This window comes from Bombina bombina, chromosome 3 (assembly GCF_027579735.1).
Source record: "Bombina bombina isolate aBomBom1 chromosome 3, aBomBom1.pri, whole genome shotgun sequence".
In the NCBI taxonomy this organism is placed as follows: domain Eukaryota; kingdom Metazoa; phylum Chordata; class Amphibia; order Anura; family Bombinatoridae; genus Bombina; species Bombina bombina.
The window spans coordinates 503,688,428-503,703,755 of record NC_069501.1 but is presented as its reverse complement, the minus strand read 5'-3'; the positions used below and the strand labels follow the sequence as shown (position 1 = coordinate 503,703,755).

At 38.2% G+C, this 15,328-nt stretch overlaps 1 non-coding gene across 1 annotated transcript; it reads left to right on the top strand.

Annotated features, from left to right (window-relative positions):
* The first annotated feature begins 12,181 nt into the window (after nucleotides 1-12,181).
* LOC128654808 (small Cajal body-specific RNA 2) lies at nucleotides 12,182-12,537 on the top strand. Its single transcript, XR_008401528.1, has one exon. It is a non-coding gene; the product is annotated as a small Cajal body-specific RNA 2 (non-coding RNA).
* The last annotated feature ends 2,791 nt before the right edge of the window (nucleotides 12,538-15,328 follow it).

Sequence of the window (15,328 nt, the reverse complement as noted above, 5' to 3'; positions counted from 1 at the left end):
CAAAAGGGTTAATAACCATTGGGCCACTAATTTCACTATGAATATATACAGGTTAGATCTCCATGACATGCAATTGTTTTTAGCCTGGCCCAATGGTGTTTTGGGCACAGAAATTGATGCCAACCCTGGCATAGGTGACATAATTCTCATTTTTGAATAAGTAACAGATATTTTCAAAGGGTTAATAATCATTGGGGCACTGATTTCACTATGAATATATACAGGGCAGATCCCCCTCCATGACATGCAATTGTTTTTAGCCTGGCCCAATGGTGTTTTGGGCACAGAAATTGATGCCAACACTGGCATAGGTGCTCTAATTCTCATTTTTGAATAAGTAACAGATATTTTCAAAGGCTTAATAACCATTGGGCCACTGATTTCACTATGAATATATACAGGTTAGATCTCCCTCCATGATATGCAATTGTTTTTAGACTGGCCCAATGGTGTTTTGGGCACAGAAATTTATGCCAACCCTGGCATAGGTGACATCATTCTCATTTTTGAATAAGTAACAGATATTTTCAAAGGGTTAATAACCATTGGGCCACTGATTTCACTATAAATATATACAGGTTAGATCTCCCTCCATGACATGCAATTGTTTTTAGCCTGGCCCAATTGTGTTTTGGGCACAGAAATTGATGCCAACCCTGGCATAGGTGACATAATTCTCATTTTTGAATAAGTAACAGATATTTTCAAAGGGTTAATAATCATTGGGCCACTGATTTCACTATGAATATATACAGGGCAGATCCCCCTCCATGACATGCAATTGTTTTTAGCCTGGTCCAATGGTGTTTTGGGCACAGAAATTGATGCCAACACTGGCATAGGTGCTCTAATTCTCATTTTTGAATAAGTAACATATATTTTCAAAGGGTTAATAACCATTGGGCCACTGATTTCACTATAAATATATACATGTTAGATCTCCCTCCATGACATGCAATTGTTTTTAGCCTGGCCCAATTGTGTTTTGGGCACAGAAATTGATGCCAACCCTGGCATAGGTAACATCATTCTCATTTTTGAATAAGTAACAGATATTTTCAAAGAGTTAATAACCATTGGGCCACTGATTTCACTATGAATATATACAGGTTAGATCTCCATGACATGCAATTGTTTTTAGCCTGGCCCAATGGTGTTTTGGGCACAGAAATTGATGCCAACCCTGGCATAGGTGACATAATTCTCATTTTTGAATAAGTAACAGATATTTTCAAAGGGTTAATAATCATTGGGGCACTGATTTCACTATGAATATATACAGGGCAGATCCCCCTCCATGACATGCAATTGTTTTTAGCCTGGCCCAATGGTGTTTTGGGCACAGAAATTGATGCCAACACTGGCATAGGTGCTCTAATTCTCATTTTTGAATAAGTAACAGATATTTTCAAAGGCTTAATAACCATTGGGCCACTGATTTCACTATGAATATATACAGGTTAGATCTCCCTCCATGACATGCAATTGTTTTTAGACTGGCCCAATGGTGTTTTGGGCACAGAAATTTATGCCAACCCTGGCATAGGTGACATCATTCTCATTTTTGAATAAGTAACAGATATTTTCAAAGGGTTAATAACCATTGGGCCACTGATTTCACTATAAATATATACAGGTTAGATCTCCCTCCATGACATGCAATTGTTTTTAGCCTGGCCCAATTGTGTTTTGGGCACAGAAATTGATGCCAACCCTGGCATAGGTGACATAATTCTCATTTTTGAATAAGTAACAGATATTTTCAAAGGATTAATAACCATTGGGCCACAGATTTCACTATGAATATATACAGGGTAGATCCCCCTCAATGCCATGCAATTGTTTTTAGCCTGGCCCAATTGTGTTTTTGGCACAGAAATTTATGCCAACCCTGGCATAGGTGACATCATTCTCATTTTTGAATAAGTAACAGATATTTTCAAAGGGTTAATAACCATTGGGTCACTGATTTCACTATGAATATATACAGGGTAGATCCCCCTCCATGCCATGCAATTGTTTTTAGCCTGGCCCAATGGTGTTTTGGGCACAGAAATTGATGCCAACACTGGCATAGGTGACATAATTCTCATTTTTGAATAAGTAACAGATATTTTCAAACGGTTAATAACCATTGGGCCACTGATTTCACTATGAATATATACAGGGTAGATCCCCCTCCATAACATGCAATTGTTTTTAGCCTGGCCCAATGGTGTTTTGGGCACAGAAATTGTTGCCAACACTGGCATAGGTGACATAATTCTCATTTTTTAATAAGTAACATATTTTCAAAAGGTTAATAACCATTGGGCCACTGATTTCACTATGAATATATACAGGGTAAATCCCCCTCCATGCCATGCATTTGTTTTTATGCCTGGCCTAATGGTGTTTTCGGCACAAAAATTGTTGCCAACACTGGCATAGGTAGCATAATTCTCATTTTTGAATAAGTAACAGATATTTTCAAAGGGTTAATAACCATTGGGCCACTGATTTCACTATAAATATATACAGGTTAGATCTCCCTCCATGACATGCAATTGTTTTTAGCCTGGCCGAATGGTGTTTTGGGCACAGAAATTGATGCCAACACTGGAATAGGTGACATTCTCATTTTTGAATAAGTAACAGATATTTTCAAAGGGTTAATAACCATTGGGCCACTGATTTCACTATAATTATATACAGGTTAGATCTGCCTCCATGATATGCAATTGTTTTTAGCCTGGCCCAATTGTGTTTTGGGCACCGAAATTGTTGCCAATACTGGCATAGGTGACATAATTCTCATTTTTGAATAAGTAACAAATATTTTCAAAGGGTTAATAACCATTGGGCCACTGATTTCACTATGGATATATACAGGGTAGATCCCCCTTCATGCCGTGCAATTGTTTTTAGCCTGGCCCAATGGTGTTTTTGGCACATACATTGATGCCAACCCTGGCATAGGTGACATTATTCTCATTTTTGAATAAGTAACAGATATTTTTAAAGGGTTAATAACCATTGGGCCACTGATTTCACTATAAATATATACAGGTTATATCTCCATCCATGACATGCAATTGTTTTTAGCCTGGCCCAATGGTGTTTTGCGCACAGAAATTGATGCCAACACTGGCATAGGTGACATCATTCTCATTTTAGAATAAGTAACAGATATTTTCAAAGGATTAATAACCATTGGGCCACTGATTTCACTATGAATATATACAGGGTAGATCCCCTTCCATGCCATGCAATTGTTTTTGGCACAGAAATTGATGCCAACCCTGGCATAGGTGACATAATTCTCATTTTTGAATAAGTAACAGATATTTTCAAAGGGTTAATAACCATTGGGCCACTGATTTCACTATGAATATATACACCTATGCCAGGGTTGGAATCAATTTCTATGGCCAAAACACCATTGGGCCAGACTGAAAACAAATGCATGGCATGGAGGGGGATCTACCCTGTATATATTCATAGTGAAATCAGTGGCCCAATAGTTATTAACCCTTTGAAAATATTTGTTACTTATTCAAAAAAGGAGAATTATGTCACCTATGCTAGGGTTGTCATCGATTTCTGTGCCAAAAACACAATTGGGCCAGGCTAAAAACTATTGCATGGCATGGAGGGGGATCTACGCTGTATATATTCATAGTGAAATCAGTGACCCAATGGTTATTAACCCTTTGAAAATATCTGTTACTTATTCAAAAATGAGAATTATGCTACCTATGCCAGTGTTGGCAACAATTTCTGTGCCCAAAACACCATTGGGCCAGGCTAAAAACAATTGCATGGCATGGAGGGGGATCTACCCATTATATATTCATAGTGAAATCAGTGGCCCAACGGTTATTAACCCTTTGAAAATATCTGTTACTTATTCAAAAATGAGAATTATGTCACCTATGCCAGGGTTGGCATCAATTCCTGTGCCAAGAACACAATTGGGCCAGGCTAAAAACAATTGCATATCATGGAGGGGGATCTACCCTGTATATATTTATAGTGAAATCAGTGGCCCAATGGTTATTAACCCTTTGAAAATATCTGTTACTTATTCAAAAATGAGAATTAGAGCACCTATGCCAGTGTTGGCATCAATTTCTATGCCCAAAACACCATTGGGCCAGGCTAAAAACAAATGCATGGCAAGGAGGGGGATCTACCCTGTATATATTCATAGTGAAATCAGTGGCCCAATGGTTATTAACCCTTTGAAAATATCTGTTACTTATTCAAAAAGGAGAATTACGTCACCTATGCTAGGGTTGGCATCGATTTCTGCGCCGAAAACACCACTGGGCCAGGCTAAAAACAATTGCATGGCATGGAGGGGGATATATGCTGTATATATTCATAGTGAAATCAGTGGCCCAATGGTTATTAACCCTTTGAAAATATCTGTTACTTATTCAAAAAGGAGAATTACGTCACCTATGCTAGGGTTGGCATCGATTTCTGCGCCGAAAACACCACTGGGCCAGGCTAAAAACAATTGCATGGCATGGAGGGGGATCTATGCTGTATATATTCATAGTGAAATCAGTGGCCCAATGGTTATTAACCCTTTGAAAATATCTGTTACTTATTCAAAAATGAGAATAATGTCACCTATGCCAGGGTTGGCATTAATGTATGTGCCAAAAACACCATTGGGCCAGACTAAAAACAATTGCATGTCATGGAGGGAGATCTAACCTGTATATATTTGTAGTGAAATCAGTGGCCCAATGGTTATTAACCCTTTGAAAATATCTGTTACTTATTCAAAAATGAGAATTAGAGCACCTATGCCAGTTTTGGCATCAATTTATATGCCCAAAACACCATTGGGCCCGGCTGAAAACAAATGCATGGCATGGAGGGGGATCTACCCTGTATATATTCATAGTGAAATCAGTGGCCCAATGGTTATTAAGCCTTTGAAAATATCTGTTTCTTATTCAAAAATGAAAATGATGTCACGTATGCCAGGGTTGGCATCAATTTCTATGGCCAAAACACCATTGGGCCAGGCTAAAAACAAATGCATGGCATGGAGGGGGATCTACCCTGTATATATTCATAGTGAAATCAGTGGCCCACTGGTTATTAACCCTTTGAAAATATCTGTTACTTATTCAAAAATTAGAATTATGTCACCTATGCCAGTGTTGGCAACAATTTCTGTGCCCAAAACACCATTGGGCCAGGCTAAAAACAATTGCATGGCATGGAGGGGGGTCTACCCTGTATACAGGGAGTGCAGAATTATTAGGCAAATTAGTATTTTGACCACATCATCCTCTTTATGCATGTTGTCTTACTCCAAGCTGTATAGGCTCGAAAGCCTACTACCAATTAAGCATATTAGGTGATGTGCATCTCTGTAATGAGAAGGGGTGTGGTCTAATGACATCAACACCCTATATCAGGTGTGCATAATTATTAGGCAACTTTCTTTCCTTTGGCAAAATGGGTCAAAAGAAGGACTTGACAGGCTCAGAAAAGTCAAAAATAGTGAGATATCTTGCAGAGGGATGCAGCACTCTTAAAATTGCAAAGCTTCTGAAGCGTGATCATCGAACAATCAAGAAGCGTGTGGAAAAACCAAGGCGCAAAATAACTGCCCATGAACTGAGAAAAGTCAAGCGTGCAGCTGCCAAGATGCCACTTGCCACCAGTTTGGCCATATTTCAGAGCTGCAACATCACTGGAGTGCCCAAAAGCACAAGGTGTGCAATACTCAGAGACATGGCCAAGGTAAGAAAGGCTGAAAGACGACCACCACTGAACAAGACACACAAGCTGAAACGTCAAGACTGGGCCAAGAAATATCTCAAGACTGATTTTTCTAAGGTTTTATGGACTGATGAAATGAGAGTGAGTCTTGATGGGCTGATGGGCCACATGGATGGGCCCGTGGCTGGATTGGTAAAGGGCAGAGAGCTCCAGTCCGACTCAGACGCCAGCAAGGTGGAGGTGGAGTACTGGTTTGGGCTGGTATCATCAAAGATGAGCTTGTGGGGCCTTTTCGGGTTGAGGATGGAGTCAAGCTCAACTCCCAGTCCTACTGCCAGTTTCTGGAAGACACCTTCTTCAAGCAGTGGTAAAGGAAGAAGTCTGCATCCTTCAAGAAAAACATGATTTTCATGCAGGACAATGCTCCATCACACGCGTCCAAGTACTCCACAGCGTGGCTGGCAAGAAAGGGTATAAAAGAAGAAAATCTAATGACATGGCCTCCTTGTTCACCTGATCTGAACCCCATTGAGAACCTGTGGTCCATCATCAAATGTGAGATTTACAAGGAGAGAAAACAGTACACCTCTCTGAACAGTGTCTGGGAGGCTGTGGTTGCTGCTGCACGCAATGTTGATGGTGAACAGATCAAAACACTGACAGAATCCATGGATGGCAGGCTTTTGAGTGTCCTTGCAAAGAAAGGTGGCTATATTGGTCACTGATTTGTTTTTGTTTTGTTTTTGAATGTCAGAAATGTATATTTGTGACAGTTGAGATGTTATATTGGTTTCACTGGTAAAAATAAATAATTGAAATGGGTATATATTTGTTTTTTAAGTTGCCTAATAATTATGCACAGTAATAGTCACCTGCACACACAGATATCCCCCTAAAATAGCTATAACTAAAAACAAACTAAAAACTACTTCCAAAACTATTCAGCTTTGATATTAATGAGTTTTTTGGGTTCATTGAGAACATGGTTGTTGTTCAATAATAAAATTAATCCTCAAAAATACAACTTGCCTAATAATTCTGCACTCCCTGTATATTCATAGTGAAATCAGTGGCCCAATGGTTATTCACCGTTTGAAAATATCTGTTACTTATTCAAAAATGAGAATTATGTCACCTATTCCAGGGTTGGCATCAATGTATGTGCCAAAAACAACATTGGGCCAGGCTAAAAACAATTGCATGGCATGGAGGGGGATCTACCCTGTATATATTCATAGTGAAATCAGTGGCCCAATGGTTATTAACCCTATGAAAATATCTGTTACTTATTCAAAAATGAGAATTATGCCACCTATGCCAGTGTTGGCAACAATTTCTGTACCCAAAACACCATTGGGCCAGGCTAAAAACAATTGCATGGCATGGAGGGGGATCTACCCTGTATATATTCATAGTGAAATCAGTGGCCCAATGGTTATTAACCCTTTGAAAATATATTACTTATTCAAAAATGAGAATTATGTCACCTATTCCAGGGTTGGCATCAATGTATGTGCCAAAAACAACATTGGGCCAGGCTAAAAACAATTGCATGGCATGGAGGGGGATCTACCCTGTATATATTCATAGTGAAATCAGTGGCCCAATGGTTATTAACCCTTTGAAAATATCTGTTACTTATTCAAAAATGAGAATGATGTCACCTATGCCAGGGTTGGCATCAATGTATGTGCCAAAACACCATTGGGCCAGGCTAAAAACAATTGCATGGTATGGAGGGGGATCTACCCTGTATATATTTATAGTGAAATCAGTGGCCCAATGGTTATTAACCCTTTGAAAATATATGTTACTTATTCAAAAATGAGAATTAGAGCACCTATGCCAGTGTTAGCATCAATTTATGTGCCAAAAACACCATTGGGCCAGGCTAAAAACAATTGCATGGCATGGAGGGGGATCTACCCTGTATATATTCATAGTGAAATCAGTGGCCCAATGGTTATTAACCCTTTGAAAATATCTGTTACTTATTCATAATAGTAATATTTGTATTGGTGCCAACGTATGCCCTTTTTTCAAGTTTGTATATTTAATTGTTGTATAAAGGGATTCCACCTCCGTGTAACTACATTATATGAATCATATATATAAATAAAACCTATAGTTTTTATTTTAAAGTCAATTTTTAAAGCAGTCTGACAAAAAAAATGAATAAGAAACCAACTTCCATGAATAAGAAACAGAATTTCACGAATAAGAAACAGCTTGAATAAGAAACCAACTTCCTTTTCGTGTACAATTGTTTATAAGATACTACTGCTTGAACACGATCTTATCCACGGTATAGACATTATTAAAGTGTCACCAGTACCAGAGTGAAACAAATATACACGTATATTGTTAAATATAAAACCTGAAGCACTAAGTATAAACCATAAGTAGTGAGAAGGAAAATTTATCCTTATAGCGTTAAAATAAAAACTATAAATAGCGATGATGTTTAGCGCCACGTACAACAAAAGTGCTTCTTTTAACATAACACAAAATCATACGCGTGTGTAAAAAAAAAAAAACCATAGATTTTATTTAAAATGTGAAAGACACAAGAGCTGGCGAATTCAGATTCTGGGATCAGAATCGCTTATATACTCATACAGACATCCCAACCTGCAATAACTTATTTCAGGGAGGTGGCTTCTCCCGCTACTGCGCCGCCACCCCCTCCCCCCGTTATATATTGGACACCTTGAAACCCTGAATAAGATAGAGACTTATCATTAAAGTAGCTTCCCACTAAAGTGACATTAAAAAAAAGTAGCTTTATTGCACCACATACAACAAACCTATTTTCCAGTGAATGCTTAAAGGGACACTGTACCCAAAAAATGTATTTCGTGATTCAGATAGAGCATGAAATTTTAAGCAACTTTCTAATTTACTCCTATTATCACATTTTCTTCATTCTCTTGGTATCTTTATTTGAAATGCAAGAATGAAAGTTTAGATGCCGGCCCATTTTTGGTGAACAACCTGGGTTGTCCTTGCTGATTGGTGGATAAATTCATCCACCAATAAAAAAGTACTGTCCAGAGTACTGAAACCAAAAAAAAAAGCTTAGATGCCTTCTTTTTCAAATAATGATAGCAAGCGAACAAAGAAAAATTGATAATAGGAGTAAATTAGAAAGTTGCTTAAAATTGCTTGCTCTTTCTGAATTGCAAAAGAAAAAATTTGGGTTCAGTGTCCCTTTAAGGGTAAGAAAATTGAAAAATGATCCGGTCATTAAGGGGTTAAAGGGACACTGAAACCAATTTTTCTTTTTCTTTCATGATTCAGATAGAGCATGCAATTTTAAGAATCTTTCTAATTTACTCCTATTATCAATTTTTCTTCGTTCTCTTGCTATCTTTATTTGAAAAAGAAGGCATCTAAGCTAAGGAGCCAGAAAATTATTGGTTCAGAACCATGGACAGCACTTTATTGGTGCTGTCCAATCAGCAAGGACAACCAAGTTTGTTCACCAAAAATGGACCGGCATCTAAACTTAAATTCTTGCTTTTCAAATAAACATACCAAGAGAATAAAAAATTTGATAATGGGAGTAAATTAGAAAGTTGCTTAAAATTGCATGCTCTTTCTGAATCTTGAAAGAAAAAATTTGGGTTCAGTGTCCCTTTAAATATTTTAGAATACGAAGTTTAATTACGTGCAGTAAATTAGGTAGTATTTGTGTTTTATTTTATTAAAATCAGTGGGGGCTTTTTGGATACTGAAGCATGCTTTGAGGGTTCTTTAACGTCCCAGCAACTAAAGGCATTCCTTAACCCCTTAACGACACGCGTCATACAGGGTACGTCTTGCACAAACTGGTCTTTAAAGACCAGCGACGTACCCTGTACGACGTTGGGGTTGAAAGCGGCTGGAAGCGATCCTGATCGCTTCCAGCCGCTTTCCGGTTATTGTAGTGATGCCTTGATATTGAGGCATCACTGCAATAACATTTTTCCCCATCCAATGCAGAGAGAGCCACTCTGTGGCCCTCTCTGCACCGGACATCGATGCCGCGATCGTTGGTGGGTGGGAGCAAACGTGGGAGGCGGGTGGGCGGCCATCGATGACTTACCAATGTGCATCGGTGGGCGGGATCGTGGGCGGTGTTGCTGGGGGCGCGCACGAACGCGCGCGCGTGCACAGGGGAGGCGGGCGGGCGCGTGCACGGGGAGGGTAGCGGGTGGGAACCGTTACACTATGGAACAGTGCGGTTTGTATTTAGAGGGAGAGAGGGGGAATAAATGTTTTATAAATAAGTTAATCTAAGTGATCTGGGAGGGGGTGGGGGTTTAGTCTTGGGGGGGAAGCTACACTACAGAAAAGTGGGGAAAAAATAAAAAAAATATACATTTTTTTTGTAAACTGGGTACTGGCAGACAGCTGCCAGTACCCAAGATGGCTCCCAATAATGTAGAGGGGGAGGGTTAGAGAGCTGTTTGGGGGGGGGGATCAGGGAGGTTTGGGGCTAAGAGGGATCCTACACAGCAGCATATGTAAATATGCTCAAAAAAAAAAAGAAGAAAAAAAAAAGATTCCTTTTATTTTAGTACTGGCAGACTTTCTGCCAGTACTTAAGATGGCGGGCACAATTGGTGGGTGGGGGAGGGAAGAGAGCTGTTTGGGAGGGATCAGGGGGTCTGATGTGTAAGGTGGGAGGCTGATCTCTACACTAAAGCTAAAATTAACCCTGCAAGCTCCCTACAAGATCCCTAATTAACCCCTTCACTGCTAGACATAATACAGGTGTGATGTGCAGCGGCATTTAGAAGCCTTCTAATTACCAAAAAGCATTGCCAAAGCCATATATGTCTGCTATTTCTGAACAAAGGGGATACCAGAGAAGCATTTACAACCATTTGTGCCATAATTGCACAAGCTGTTTGTAAATAATTTCAGTGAGAAACCTAAAATTGCGAAAAAAATTACGTTTTTTTTTAATTTGATCGCATTTGGCTGTGAAATGGTGGCATTAAATATACCAAAATGGGCCTAGATCAATACTTTGGGTTGTCTACTACACTACACTAAAGCTAAAATTAATTCTACAAGCTCCCTACATGCTCCCTAATTAACCCCTTCACTGCTGGGCATAAAACACGTGTGGTGCGCAGTGGCATTTAGCAGCCTTCTAATTACCAAAAAGCAACGCCAAAGCCATATAAGTCTGCTATTTCTGAACAAAGGGGATCCCAGAGAAGCACTTACAATCATTTATGCCATAATTGCACAGGTTGTTTGTAAATAATTTCTGTGAGAAACCTAAAGTTTGTGAAAAAATTTGTGAAAAAGTGAACATTTTTTTTTATTTGATCGCATTTGGCGGTGAAATGGTGGCATGAAATATACCAAAATGGGCCTAGATCAATACTTTGGGATGTCTTCTAAAAATAAATATATACATGTCAAGGGATATTCAGGGATTCCTGACAGATATCAGGGTTCCAATGTAACTAGCGCTCATTTTGAAAAAAAGGGGTTTGGAAATAGCAAAGTGCTACTTGTATTTATGGCCCTATAACTTGCAAATAAAGCAAAGAACATGTAAACATTGGGTATTTCTAAACTCAGGACAAATTTTAGAAACTATTTAGCATGGGTGTTTTTTGGTGGTTGTAGATGTGTAACATATTTTGGGGGTCAAAGTTAGAAAAAGTGTGTTTTTTTCCATTTTTTCCTCATATTTTATAATATTTTTAATAGTAAATTATAAGATATGATGAAAATAATGGTATCTTTAGAAAGTCCATTTAGTGGTGAGAAAAACGGTATATAATATGTGTGGGTACAGTAAATGAATAAGAGGAAAATTACAGCTAAACACAAACACTGCAGAAATTTTTAAAATAGCCCTGGTCCTTAAGGGAAAGAAATTGAAAAATGGCCTTGGTCCTTAAGGGGTTAAAGAAACACTTTTCTGGATTTCAGCCACATTGGATCATGGTACTTGGAGTATCAGGGATATTGCATTCCATTTGGTGGCATCATTGAGCCGATATTACAATCAGGGAGACTCCCTAAATTTCAGGGAGAGTTGGGATGTCTGCTCATAGAGCAGAGGTCCCAAAAGGAAACCCCGGCCTAGTATATCTGATGAATTCATCATATCCCAGAAAAGCCTGTAGACCTGAGCTCAATGCACACAACCCGATTAAGGGTTGGCGAGAGGTTTATTATCATCTCCCACCACGGGACAGGCTGCACCCCGGGGGAATCAAATAAGGAATGGATGATGAGTGTTTAATACAGAGGCGGCAGCGGCGCATACACACAACACAAACATGCACTCACCAGCCACACACACAACACATTCACCTAATCGCAAACCACTGCCGCAGCCGCACTGAGTCAACACATGTAACGTTCCCTCCCACCACAAGGGTGCAGCAGATTAGAATCTGCCGTCCGCGCCCCACATACATGACTGTATTGTCCCATAATGCACTTCACGGACAGCTATATAAGTAGAAAGTGAGGGCGGAAGGATTTAGATAGAGTGCGGCAGTGGTGTGTGAGTAAGTGAATGTCTGTGTGGCTGGTGAGTGTATGTTTGTGTGTATGCGCCGCTGTCGCCTCTGTATTACACATTAATCATCCTTATTTGATTCCCCCGGGATGCAGCCTGTCCCGTGGTGGGAGATGATAATAAACCTCTCGCTAACCCTTCCTCGGGTTGTGTGCATTGAGCTCAGGTCTACAGGCTTTTCTGGGATATGATGAATTCATCAGATATACTAGGCCGGGGTTTCCTTTTGGGACCTCTGCTCTATGAGTATATAAGCGATTCTGATCCCAGAAGCTGAATTCGCCAGCTCTTGTGTCTTTCACATTTTAAATAAAATCTATGGGGTTGTTTTTTTTTACACACGCGTATGATTTTGTGTTATGTGAAAAGAAGCACTTTTGTTGTACGTGGCGCTAAACATCATCGCTATTTATAGTTTTTATGTTAACGCTATAAGGGTAAATTTTCCTTCTCACTACTTATGGTTTATACTTAGTGCTTCAGGTTTTATATTTAACATATACGTGTATATTTGTTTCACTCTGGTACTGGTGACACTTTAATAATGTCTATACCGTGGATAAGATCGTGTTCAAGCAGTAGTATCTTATAAACAATTGTACCTATATTATAACATTTGTCTCAGCAGCCTTTGTTCGTTGCTTTTTTCATGAAAATGTTTCAGCCCACTACAGCAACAGTGCACATAACGGAGCTTTTATGTTTTTATCATATGCATATCCCTTTAATTATACATATATTCTATTTTCTCAGATATCTAAATGGTTTTTATTGCACTAGAGGGACATTAAACTGAGAATTTAACCCCCCCATAAAATGTTAAAAAGCATTGTGCTTCATTTTTATTTATTTTGACTATATTTCATTTCAATCTCAGAATTGTATTTTTGTCCCCACTTACAGACCAAAGACATTTGTATTCCATGTAATTCACAATTCTGACCATTCTGCATGTTCTATTGAGTATTGCTTATATTATTTCCTTTGCTATGGGTGATTTTGAAAGGTTGTGCTCCAAGATTCCAAAACAATACAAGTTTTGTTGACAAAATGTTTAATTTGAGTTTGTATGCGCCTATTTTGCTATGCAGTGCTTAAAGGGGCAATAAACATTTTCATTTAAAGGGATACTAAACTCATTTATTTTCATTCATGATTCCGATAGAGCATGCCATTTTAAGCAACTTTCTAAGTTACTCATATTATCAATGTTTCTTCGTTCTTGTGGTATCTTTATTTGGAAAGCAGGAATGAAAGCTTAGAAGCCAGACCATTTTAGGTTCAGCGCCTGGGTAGCGTTTGCTGATTGGTTGCTAAATATAGCGACCAATGAGCAAGCGCTACCCAGTGTTCTGAACCAAAAATGGTCAGACTCCTAAGCTTAAATCCCTGCTTTTCAAATAAAGATACCAACAAAATTTAAGAAAAATTGATAATAGGAGTAAATTAGAAAGTTGTTTAAAATTGCATGCTCTATCTGAATCACAAAAGACAAATTTAGGTTTAGTAACACTACTATAAAAAAAATAATATGCACATATACCAATATAAAAATCCTGTATAAAACCTTTTAAAAACTTACTTAGAAGCTCCCAATTTAGTACAGTTGATGAGATTAGCATTGGACACCCACTGAAAGGGGCTGAAAGCAGAAACCCCCTCTCCTATGCATATGGAAAGACCTATTATACAAACAGAAGCAGTCTGTATGCATCTAAAACTTTGGGACCTGGTTAGGAGTTTGAAAATCAGCAGAATGTTCTTAAAAAATAAGCAAAATTATACATTTTTACTAAAACACACCCAAATGGGCTATATAAGTGGATCATCTACAAAACATTTATACAAAGAAAACCTTTAAAGATACATTGTACACTCGTTTTTTCTTTGCATACATGTCTGTCAGTAGCCTAGATTTAAAGGGACGGTATACTATAAAATAGTTATTCCCTTAATGTGTTTTCAAATGTATGAGATTTGCTTTTTAAGGTTTATTTGTGTATATGAATTAGCTAATTTTGTGTTTTGAAGCCACAACCTAATAAAATGGGTTGAGCTTGTAGGTGTAATCAGATCTCATTACTTTATCACATTGTGTACACATACCTGCTTCTTTATATTATATCTGTCTGTAAACCAATCACCAATACTTGGAGAGAACAATGGAAAATTAGCATTTTATTACTTTATCTTGTCTATACCCCATTGGGAGTGTAATTTCTTCTGCTGGCTGTATTTACACAGTTTATCTATAGCTTGGCCGTGAGGCCAAAAACTTTCAGGATAGGTGGGGATAACACAGGCTAAATCAACTATTTCAAATGCCAATATAAGGGTAAGGGAAATACTTGTAAACAATTTAATATACTCCAGCAGGTAAAGGGGATCATTAGTAACAAGTTAAAGGGAAGAAAATTTGAGTAAACTGTCCCTTTAAGTATAGAAACTTTCAGTATAGGTGGGGATACCACAGTCTAAATCTACACTCAAGCAGGTAAAATGGATTATTGGGAAAATATTAAAGGAGAAAACATTTTTTTTGGGCAAACTGTCCCTTTAATTCCATATTCCACTGCATTCATCCCAGTGTATGGTTTCTGCTTGAAGGACTAATGAGGGACCTGGCTTGTCACTGATTGACACTGACTAATGCACATGCAGGTCGTCTAGAGGTGAAAAAAATAATATGATGCACTGCATAACCTGTTTGCCATTATTGTGCAGGAATATGAGCAGGTGGAAGACAAATTGGAAAAACTTGTGGAGATTTACTAATTTGCAGTAATGAAAATATCAAAATCCTTGACAAACAAATCACTGACGTGTTTGAATAACTTTTTTAATAAAAAAAAAACAAAAAACTGTCTTGCCTGTTCAGTTTGTAGGACAGATAAAATAAAAGGGTTTGCTTGTTTTTTTTATAGTGTTTTGGCCACAATCTACTTATTCGTAATTTATGTCTACTATATGTTAATATGCATATGCGCATATACTGAATTTTATTCTGTCAGTTTTATTATAATTTTGTTTAATGGTAATTCAATAGGCATTGTTAAATTT